Below are 11,934 nucleotides of genomic sequence, written 5' to 3' on the forward strand. Positions count from 1 at the left end.
ACTAAAAAAAATAAACTTAAACACTAAATACATATATCGATATTGTTAACTATATATAAAGGAATCAAGGGGCCGTATTCATAAGTTTCCCTAAAACATGTGTGAAAAATAATGATATTGTTGTACATATATATTAAAAGAACCAAATGAAAACCTTCATGGATTTCAGAATGCTATATTCAACTCTTGCCCAATGAATATGCATTTCCAAAGGCTAAGAGATTTTTTTATGCAATGTTTGATCTCAGGAAAGTGCTAAAAAAGAGAAAAAGGAAAATATTCTCAATGAAAATTAAAGTATGAAAGAAAATGAATTATAATTAAAATTTATTAGAAAATTATATATTTTCAAATTATTTAGTCATTATATAAAAGAGTTAAAATAGACAAAACCAATCTAAAGTGATATAAAAATAATTCATTAACTTTATATATATATATATATATATATATTACATTTTTTTACCTTTTCTTTTGTTATATTTTTCCTTATTATTTTCTTTTCTTTTCCTTGTATTTCTCCATAAGTTTTTCAAGAATGAAACATAGGTTAAGTGTTGACACTTCAAGAACATACATAATTTTTAAGAAAAACTTCAAGAACATACATAAATTTTAAGAGTGTATGGATAAAATTTTTAAATATAAATCCCTTAGTTCTCAATCAAGTTTATTCATATGTTGTGTCGCACAACCCCTCAAAGTTAGTGAATAGATAGTCTTCTTGACTTCAACCCAATGTATGTCAATTTTTAGTTTGTATATGTTCTTTGATTAGGATATAAAGAATAAATTAAAACAAAGAATCATTTGGAAATACATGAGATTACAAGAAAAATCACTTACAAAACCTCTTGAGACTTTAATATAAAAGCCACAAGGTCAAAGACCATAAATTTAAAATCCCCTAAATTTGAAGGATAAGTACATAGTTTTATCTAGCAATTATTATTCTCAGACTCATATCCCAAACATGTTCCAGATGCAAAAACACCATTCTCCTTAGTGGATTCCTCAACACCTTGAGAGGATGCGATCTTCTATCACAAACTCAACGAACAAATTTAAAATGCTTTGAAAGTTTTTTATTGAACACAAAGAATAATGACTTGAGTTTATGGGGTGATCTTTAAAAACTCTCTAAGAACTAAGAGATATTTATATTAGAGAAATCCTAGTGGGATTGGTTCAATTTAGAAATGATATTTTACCCCAAAATAAAAAATAAAAAATAAAAATAAAAATAAGTTAGCTATGAAAGATTTTATTTTTTAAACTTCAAAAATATTTTTAAAATTAAAAGAGATTTGAAAGATTTTCCATTTTAAATTCTAAATTTAAATTCATTTTCAAATTTTTATTTTCAATTTCCATGTGAAAACTTATGCCTTTTGCATCATTTTTATCAATCAATTTGGTTATACTTATTTGTTTAATCTCAAGTTAATTATGCAAAAACCTTGAATATTGAAAATGAGTGTAAATCACAAAAAAAATAAAAAATAAAATACAAAATACAAAATCCTAAACCAAATTAATGGAGTAAATTTGCATATTTAATCTAACTAGACTAATGCACTAGAACTCTAATAATCTTTTCTTTGATGATTTTACAACAAAATAATGATTATATAAATCTTTTAGTACTTTCAAATAGAGTTTACAAATCAATTAATATCGCTCATGTCTCAATTAAATAAATATCCTAATGACTATAATTTCATGCATGCAACACATTGAATTTTTTTTAAAATCAAACCCTTTATTGAACCAAATTCTCAAAAGAAAAAAAAAATAGTATTAAAAAATCCTTCTTATTGATTCCAATTAGGGATGCCAAGAGTGATGAGTTAACAAAATTCTCAAAAATAAATAAATAAATAATCTAAACAACAATTTTATTATTTGTTCAAACTTTTAGTTAAGCTTTTATTGAACTCTAACTAAAACAATGAATTTATAGGCCTAATAAATAAAAAAGGAGTCGTAATCATAATTAGTATACTACTTCATTTTCAATCATTCTTTTTATTTTCAAAAAATTATATTTGAAACAATAAACACAAAAACATGTTCTCATTTTTTTTTCTCGAAAAGAAAAAATTAATTTTTGAAAAAATGAACCAAATCTTAATTTCTTTAGAAATATTATAGGCAAATATTTACCCACCTTAATAAATGATAGTAGAAATATAGTTACCAAATCTTAATTTCTTTACAAATGGTATAACAAATATTTACGACTTTAACAATTAATAGTAGAACAAATCTTAATTTCTTTACAAATGGTAGAGCAAATATTTACCGACTTTTAACAAATGATAGTAGAAACATATTTGACCAAATATTATATACTCAACCTATTTTAAATTGTTATAAGCAACCACTCAAAAAGTACTCAAATATTTTGCATTTCATATAAAAAAAATATAATAAATTATTAAAATAAGGACTCAAATAAGGAATGCGGCAACAACGATGAGAAGAGTCAATACAATGTATGTGAAAAAAAGGGAAATTTAAACAAGTCAAACTAAAACTTTAAGCCCCAAAACAACTCCAACAAGTAGGGCCATTTGCAAAACGCTTGACCCTCTTTTTCATATTAACATCCAAAACCCACAACATCACTCTACATCTCTTTCTATAGAAGAACACTGAAGGCCATTATTCAATGGTGATGGTGCCCACTCGGATTTTCTAGAGATTTCGGTGTATGAATTCCACCATGGATGGTCCCCCACTCCAAACCAACGTCCAACACAGGTGTACTTCCTTCCAAACTTTATTGTCTCTTTATAAAATAGACTTGCTCATTTAAATAATTATTATTGGTTCAAATTCAATTCTTTGACAATTCTTTGAGAAGAAAATATAAAATCTTCAAATTCTAGAAATCAAATTTGTTTGATCATAAATAGCTAATCAAGAAAGAAAGGGTAGCGAATTTGAAAAATATAATTTCTTTCCACTTTGGCAAAAATGATACAAGTATGCGGGGAGAGTGCCTTGTAAGGACTTCTCTTGGGCGAACAAGTGGCAGATTGCCTTGACCTCGCAAGACACCCTTCTGTTGGACACATGGCATCCCTTCGCCTCTGTCCGAACATGTGCCATCAGCTAGGAACACCCAATCCGACCCCAATAGTCAATGGTCGGCTGCCTCATGCTCCTCCAAGAATGCATGACGCGTTCCAAACAGGATCCTTGACTGGCTTCCGCGACCAATCATTCTTCTCCCCACCAAAAGTGCACTCGATGGGACATCCCCATGTCCTTTTAGGCAACCTACTACGCTCTGCATTGCGTCGCCTACAGAATGAGGTGACAAACAAGACACCGAGTCGTCCCACTAGAAATCCTTATCAGCTGCCTAAAGGATAATGATTGATTTGACACCCTCTATGCAGCCATCATGACTGTGAAAGTCAAAGGACCTTCTCAACATAGATGTGACAAGGTTCCAGACACTATAGAAGCCTTCCCATGGCTTAAAAAGAAATAGGGGGAGGGGGGGTAAGACAGTCCACTTCTTGAGTTCCCAAGAGAGGGTTATTCTCTCTAATTGTCAATCTAACTAAAGATTTAGAGGGTGTGTTCGGACAACCTGTCCGGACATCTTTTGCAGGAGAGAAGAAGGAAGCCTCAATCTCAGTTGATTGGGTGACAACATCAGGCAGACACGTTACTTCCAGTTATTCGACATCAACATTGGCACCGTCTATGGGAACAACATAAACAAAGATGTCCACACCCTTAAAGAGTCGTTCATCAGCCATGGGTGACGAAGATTACTTCGACTGTCGTGAAAGTATGGAAAGACGACAGAAAGAAAGTGAGCAACAAGTACAAGCCCTGCTCTAAGAAACAAGGAGACTTAGGGATGAAAACGATGTGTTGAGGATTCAGGTCTCTTGGTCAGGCCCTCCCCGCAACCAGCGGCCGAGGAGTCACCAGACAAACTATAGGCATAACCAAGAGGCTACATATCCTGGGAACGCAGAACCCTCTCCCAAATGTGCACGGTGTATGGCCTAATGAAGGACCCTTACCTACCTATCGCGCACCGCAAGATGAAAGCTCAGACTCCACTTGTTTCTCATCAAAGAGGCGACGCGATAGAAAACCCCAATTATCTTATGTAATGCGCGCAAGGTTGGGACCACAAGAAACTAGTAAAGATAGGTCACATATAACCACAACAGGAGGCATATCTTGGTCCCTCAATCGTACCCATCACGCAAGATTGTCCACCACACCGACCACTACAACGAATCGAGGGAAAAGCAACAAGCAAAGCCTTCCCCCCTGACTCCATCAGTAAGCGATTGGACGACATGCTCTCCACGCCTTTCAGCTCTCGCATTATCAATAATGAGCCCCCAAGAGGGTTGCTAGTGCTAAAATTTTTCGTGTACGACGGATCCAGTGACCCGTTTGATCACATCATGCATTACCGATAACTTATAACCCTTGATATAGGTAACACCACACTATTATTCAAGGTCTTCCCCGCTAACCTCCAAGGCCAAGCTATCTCATGGTTCCATCGGCTCCCTATGAATCTATTGATAATTTCTAGGATCTATCGGAGGCCTTTGTGGGGCAATACCTGTGCTTAACACAACATAGACACAATATCAACACCCTTCAAAACATAAAAGCATTGAATTACAAGTGGAGTCCTACAGCATGGATGTTGTCATCCAAATTTTTAAGTGAAGCATATGTGCAGACACTCTATTCTTCAAATCCCTTTCCAAAAAACTTCCCGATTTTCCACAGTGACAAGGGACCCAAAAGCATTGAATGGAGGTCCCATGGTGGCAAAGAGAAAGAGCCAACAAGAGAGAGTGACCCAAGTGAGGGTACCACCGTCAACGACCTTGAGACCTTGACAATATGGATGATTTGTTCTGGCGTGCGAACAAGTACTCCATGTTGCAAAATAATGTCCGCGCAGCCACATAGTAGATCCTAGTTACTAGCCAGTCAGCTAGGAACAACGTGGTAAGAAGCCCCAAACCCTCAAGTCAACGAAGGCTACCTAGCAAGGGATAAGGCGAGCAACGCCAGCTGGACCAGTTCGTGCTTACCCCTCTTACCGTATCATATGAAAAGCCTCTCCCTATTATCCACGAGCTGTCCAACTTTAGGTGGCCAGAACCACTAAAAACGGACCCAACCAAGAGATATCACAATAGAAAGTGTGTTTATCACAAAAAGCATGGACATACCGCGGAGCAGTGTAGGAGTCTTCATTACCTGGTAGAAAAACTCATAAAAGCGGGACATCTAAAAAAGTACATCCGCTCAAGAGTTAAAAGTGGAGAAACTTCCCGAAATCAGGTCGTTGTGGCCCCCTCAACTCCCATTGTTCCTAGGGCCATAATCGACTACATCCATGGCGGACTCCGGGATGAAGAATATAGCTCCAAGCGAAAGAGACAAAGGCTGCTGTGGGCCACCTCGGTCCACGAACATGTCAGCTCCATTCAGTCTAGGTTAGCCAGTGGAAGGGCTCACCCAATAGATGGAGTAATCCTCTTTCCCCTACTGGACCCCATTCGGATATTGCAGCCACACCGAGATGCCTTTATCCTGAAGCTAGGAATCGACGATTTCAATGTGAGACAAATTTTGGTCGACCTAGGCAGCTCGACAGACCTCTTGCAAGTATCTGTAATCCAACAAATGGGATTCATCCTCTCCAATCTAGAGAACCCAGGGTGGATATTGTCAGGATTCAATGAGGCCTCAACGACTTCCCTTGGGGACATCGTGTTGTCTATCCAAGCAGACCTAGTCATCCTTAATGTGTAGTTTTCAATGGTAGAAGACCTATCATCCTTTAATGCCATCTTGGGGTGCACCTGGTTGCACAACATGAAAAGCCATCCCTTCCACATATCATCAGATGGTGAGTTACCTCACCAAAGATGGGCAGATCGATCTCTAGCAGTTGACTGTCCATCAATGCTACCAAGTAGCACAAGAGGCCGGACCCAACAATGATCGCGAACCCCCTTCCCCTCCCCCTCCTAGAGCAAGCAAATGCACCTAACTAATAGCAATTACAGTACCCAGCGGATAAAGATTCCCCGGTAGCAAATCATTTGCAAACTATTCAAGTCTTAAAGGAAGATGGTGGTTTTACTTACGCCAACTTCCTCTTAGAGCCAAATGAGACGCAGCACCTCGAGAAAACGCTTTAACAAAACAAAGATGTTTTCACATGGGCGCACTCCGACATGCCCGGAATCCACCCGTCGGTTGCCTCCCATCGGCTTAATGTTTTGCCATCATCAAGACTTGTCTGAAAAAAGATTCGATGGTTTCATCCTGATAGGCAGAAAATCATTCAAAATGAGGTAGATAAGTTACTAGCAATCGGGTTTATTAGGGAAGTTAAGTATCCAAACTGGTTGGCAAACGTGGTGGTGGTCCCTAAAAAGGAAGGAAAGTGGCGAGTGTGTGTTGATTACACTAACCTAAAAAACGGATGCCCCAAAGACAGTTTTCCACTACAGCGGATAGACCAAATAGTGGACTCCACCGCTGGACATGGGATGCTCTATTTTCTGGATGCCTTCTCCGAATACCACCAGATTCCTATGGCTCCAACAGGAGAAGAAAAGACTGCCTTTATAATGCCACATGGACTTTATTACTACAAAGTCATGCCATTCAGACTCAAGAATGCTGGAGCCACCAACCAATGGCTGATGACTAAAATCTTCAAGCCTTTAATCGGTCACACGGTAGAAGTATACATTGATGAAATAGTGGTCAAAAGAAAAACCAGGGAAGAGCATACTCGGTACTTGCAAGAAGTCTTCTACTTGCTAAGAAGATATGGCATGAAACTCAATCCGTCTAAATGCACCTTCGGTGTAAGCACAGACAAATTCCTAGGGTTCATGGTCATCTAAAGGGGAATAGAAGTTAGCCCGGATCAATTTAAGACAATCATGGAGACATCTACCCTAAAAGCTAAAAAGAGTTGCAACGCCTCACCGGCAAACTCGTTGCCCTAGGACGCTTCATAGTCTGGTTCACAGACAAGTTAAGGCCCTTCTTCTTGCTGAGGGAAACCGGTGCAACATGATGGACGAAGAACTGTCAGTCCGCGTTTGAAGAAATCAAGCACTACCTCACACAACCGTCCATTTTGAGCAGCCACCAGCCCGATGAGCAATTGTACATGTACTTAGCAGTGTCTGACTGGGCAGTCAACACTATCTTATTTCACTGCCTATTGCATAAAGAGCAGAGACCTGTTTACTATATTAGTAAAGCGATGGCCGATGCGAAAACCAGATACTCAAAAATGGAGCAAACGACCTTAGCCTTGAGAAGCGATGCTTAGAAACTTCGCCCATATTTCCAAGCTCATCCAATAGTCATGCTCACCAACCATCCCCTTCGAAATATCTTGCATAAACTAGATCTATCAGAAGGAATATTGAGTAGGCCATAGAGTTAAGCGAGTACGGAATCGAATACCAGTCTAGGCTGTCCATAAAGGGACAGGTCATGGCTGACTTCATAGCTGAGGTTCCCTAGCAACCCGCCCGAGGCATGGAATCAAGCAAGGAGGGATGGTGGACCTTGTAGGTCGATGAGGCCTCCCAGTCTTCAGGATCTGAGGTAGGCCTTTTTCTACGATCTCCAATTGGCGAACAATTGGAGCAGGTCATCCGGCTCAGATTCCGTACATTTAACAATGAAGCCGAATACGAAGCCATTCTGTCTGGATTAAACCTCGCTTGCGCTTTCCACCTCTAAAATCAGGATCTATAGTGATTCTTAATTAATTGTGGAACATATATAAAAAGAATACGAAGCCAAAGACGAGCGCATGTCTCAATACTTGATGAAAGTGTGGGAGACCATGAAACAGTTAGATGAATGGGCTATCAAGAAGATCCCCCAGGTAGATAACGTACAGGTAGATGCCTTGGTAGGAATAGTTGCTTCATTCCCCATAAGAGAAACCATATTGCACCCTCATACATCTCCAGACCACTCCCTCAACTGTAGAGTCGCCCGTCTACAACACTAGCGAAGAAATCCAGGAGTGGACAAACGCAATAAAGAAGTATCTCCGAATAGGATTCCTGCTTGAGGAATCCAAACATGTACATAAGATCTGGGCGCAGGCTGCCCGTTTCACCTTGATTAAGGATTGCCTTTACAAGCGATTTTTTCGAGGCCTGTACCTTAGATGCTTAGACAGTTCAGAAACTTAATATGTGCTAGCAGAATTACATAAAGACGTATGCAGCAACCACTCGGGAAGCCGATCTTTAGCACATCACACCCACTCATAGGGATACTATTGGCCCACTATGAAGTGAGACGCAGAAGCTTACGTCAAGAAATGTGACAAGTGCCAAAGATACGCTCCCATCCCACATATGCCATTTGAAACGTTTAACCCGATAACCAGTCCCTGGCCATTCATGTAGTGGGGAATGGACATAGTAGGACCCTTGCCTGCCGCAGGCGCTCAAAAGAAATTTATGCTTGTGGCCACTGACTATTTCAGCAAATGGTAGAGGAAAAAGCTTATGCTAGCATCAAAGACAAAGATGTCATGAAGTTTGTTTGGAAAAACATCGTCTATCGGTTTAGTATTCCCCAAACAATTATAGCTGACAACGGGCCGCAGTTTGACAGTGTCACCTTCAGGACTTTTTGTTCAGAGCTGAAAATCAAGAACTTATACTCTATGCCACGGTATCCCCAAAGCAAGGGGCAAGCAAAAGCAACAGACAAAACCCTACTATCCGCATTAAAGAAAATGCTAGAACAAGCCAAAGGAAAATGGATGGAGGAGTTGCTCGACGTCTTATGGGCCTACCGGACAACGCCTGGACGATTGATAGGAAACATTCATTTCGCTCTTGCATACAGGATGGATGCAATCATCCCTACGAAAATAGGCATGCCCACAGCCTGAACCGCCATGTAGGGTCAAATAGACGAAAACCAAGAACTTGGAAAGCACCTGGATTGGGCGGACGAAGTAAGGGTAAGTGCATCTATTTGGATGGCTCCCTATCAACAAAGAGCAGTTGCCCACTACAACCGTAAGGCTTGGCCTCACACCTTCAAGGTCGGGACACTCGTCCTCAGAAAAGGTCTTTGAAAATATAGTTGAAAAGGAGTCGGAAAGCTCCAGGTAAACTAGCAAGGCCCCTACATTGTCTCAAAGGCAAGTGAAAGTGGAGCTAATCACTTGTAGAAACTAGATGGAACTCCTTTACTTCATCCATGGAATGTATCTAACCTAATGTAATACTATCAGAAAAGGCAAAAAGGAACGAAGATCGAAAGAAAAGCAGAAGAATATTGTATTCATGATTATAAATATAAAAATTGTCTTTACAAATCATTAGCCGAACCATTCACGGCAGAAAGAAAGTTATATGGAGGGATTACACAAAGAAAGTGTCGTCTCATCATGAGGAACCCCCGGGTATCTCATCATCCTCATCAGAACAAAGGGAGGGAATGTCATGCATAATGCCGTTCTTTTTAATGCAGTAGCGGTAACCGAAAAAGTACATTTCGTCCACTTGTTTTTGGTACTCTGCCACCAACTCCTTCTTCTGAGCAACGAACCCAACCTCCAACTCCTTTTTCTGAGCGGCAAACCTTGTCTATAGCTCTTCCATCTCTTTCTTCTGAGCGACGAATCCAGCCCGGAGCTCCTCTATCCCCTTCTTTAATTGGGAGTTCTCCTGCTCGACCCATTTGAGCTTAGCCTCCACAACTTTGTCCTCCTTCTTCATCTTGTCCGTTTCAGCACGAATCGCTTCCCTCTCCCTTTTAACCAACTTTAGAGCCTCAGCACCCTCTGCAACAACTTTTTAAGCAGGAGCAAAATCAGTCTCTGCTCGCTCTAGCCTTGCGTGCAGCTCCTCACCACCACCCATGCGGTGGGAGATGAAAGCCCGCATAGCCTCGACTACCTCCAACCGCTCAAAAAGTAGGGTGCGTTGACGCACCATGTTACGGATGCCAACCACAAACTAGAAGAAATAATAGAAATAGGGTTAGTGCCAATTAGAGAGGTGTGCATCCGGAAAGAGGGCAAAATAGAAGGAGTTACTACTTCTATAGTCTCCTACAATGTGGAATCCTACATTTGCTGAATACGGGAGACTACAGACTCGGGCGTGCCAAAAAAAAGCCCGGTTGAGACAAAGACGGGAGGGTCACCGCCTAAATTCACCAATATCTGCTTGGTAAGAAGAAAGAAATCTAACATCTTGGTGGAAAGTGGCTCAGTATCGGTGAAGCACGACACGCGCTTCAGCATCTCCATCATTTCATCCCAGCTTGGAAGAGGAACGGACGCAGGAGTGTCTTTTTGGTCCAAAATCTCCTCAACAAGAGCAGCACCACCAGATACTCCACCTACAGTCGAGCCGACCTCTTTCTCAGTAGTAGGTGTGCTACTAGGCCCCGCGGTATCTGACGGGGGCACTGGCATTACAAGGACCTCTCTCTTAGGCTCCTCCCGAGCCTCCTCTGGGCAAGCCCTTTTGGCTGGAGGAAAGACCATATCGATAGCCCCATGGAGATATTTGCAGTGCCTCTCCTTAAAATCAGCCCTCAGATCAGCTAACATGTCTTCCTCTACTTCTGGTTCGTCTATAACTCTAAGGGCTATAGGTGATTACTACCAAAAAGTGTTATTTTGTAGACCTAATTATAATGGTTTTAAGCACCTTTGTGTAGTAATCATATTCATTTAACCCAATTAATTCATTAAGGTCCTTAGTAATTGGTTTTAACCATTTTGTGTTAAGTTTTGGTGTTTTTGATAGCTTTTAGCCACACCAAAGCAATCCAAGAATGAAGGAGAGCTGTATATAGTTCATGGCAAAGCTTTTGGAAGCTCAAATTCATGAAGAACCAAGCTTTGGAGCTCCATAGCCCTTTGCCAAAGTCGTTTAAAGTATGCAAGGAAAGAACAATGGAGAAGAGGAAAACAGAGTGAAGAAAATAGAGGACAACAGCTGCAGTCTTCTTTTACACTTTTGAAGCACTTTATGAAGTCCATTTTCTATATGCTATATACCATTTCAAAGCTCAGGAAGTCAAGAATCCAATGCTTCAAACCGTGTACGATTTGGAGCTGAAATGAGGAGGATATAGCATTCGGAAGACAACTGCATCAAGCCATGGGAACACCATTTCGCAAGGAGATTTTCTTCATGGTGCGAAATTTGGCCATTTCGCACCATGAAGAACCACCTTGCGAAATTTCACAAGGTGGATTTAGGCACCTTGCGAAAATGCCTTTGAAATCCCCTGTTTTGAGACGCTGTTGATGATATTCCACTTCCGGTTCTCTAAGATATTTTGCTTGATTTTTAGCTTTGTAAATACCTATTTTACCCTTGTAATCAACCAATGAAAAGGTTGCTTTTGTAATAGCTCTTGTTATTTAGCTTGTTATTGTCTTTAAATAGAGGTGAAGAGCCTCAGACAAATATATCTTGTAACCTGTAACTTTATAAGTTATAAGAGCACTTTTGTTCAGAAGCTTCTTTTCTCTTTTCTTTCTTATTTTCTTAGTAGCCAAACAGCCTCTGAGGACTTTTCCTCAGAGGATGATTGGCTAAAACTTTTCAGTTTCTCAAAGTATGGATGTTATGTGATGGCTTGGATGCAATCCCATGGAAATTTCTCGCACCTGGAAGGTAAGATAGTCGTTTTTCATTAATGGTTCATTAATGCAAAGTTTGGTTTTTATTTCCTTTGGACAACTTCCAACGGCCAATACTTGATAAGCTTTTGGATTTCTATCTATTAGTTATCTCCTACGAGCTATTGGAAGGTGAGATTTTCAATTCCAAGTTTTGTATTAATTCGTTAGAACCAATTTCAATGGCCATTGAAAGGTGAGTTTATCAA

This window comes from Vitis riparia, chromosome 18 (assembly GCF_004353265.1).
Source record: "Vitis riparia cultivar Riparia Gloire de Montpellier isolate 1030 chromosome 18, EGFV_Vit.rip_1.0, whole genome shotgun sequence".
Taxonomy (NCBI): Eukaryota; Viridiplantae; Streptophyta; class Magnoliopsida; order Vitales; family Vitaceae; genus Vitis; species Vitis riparia.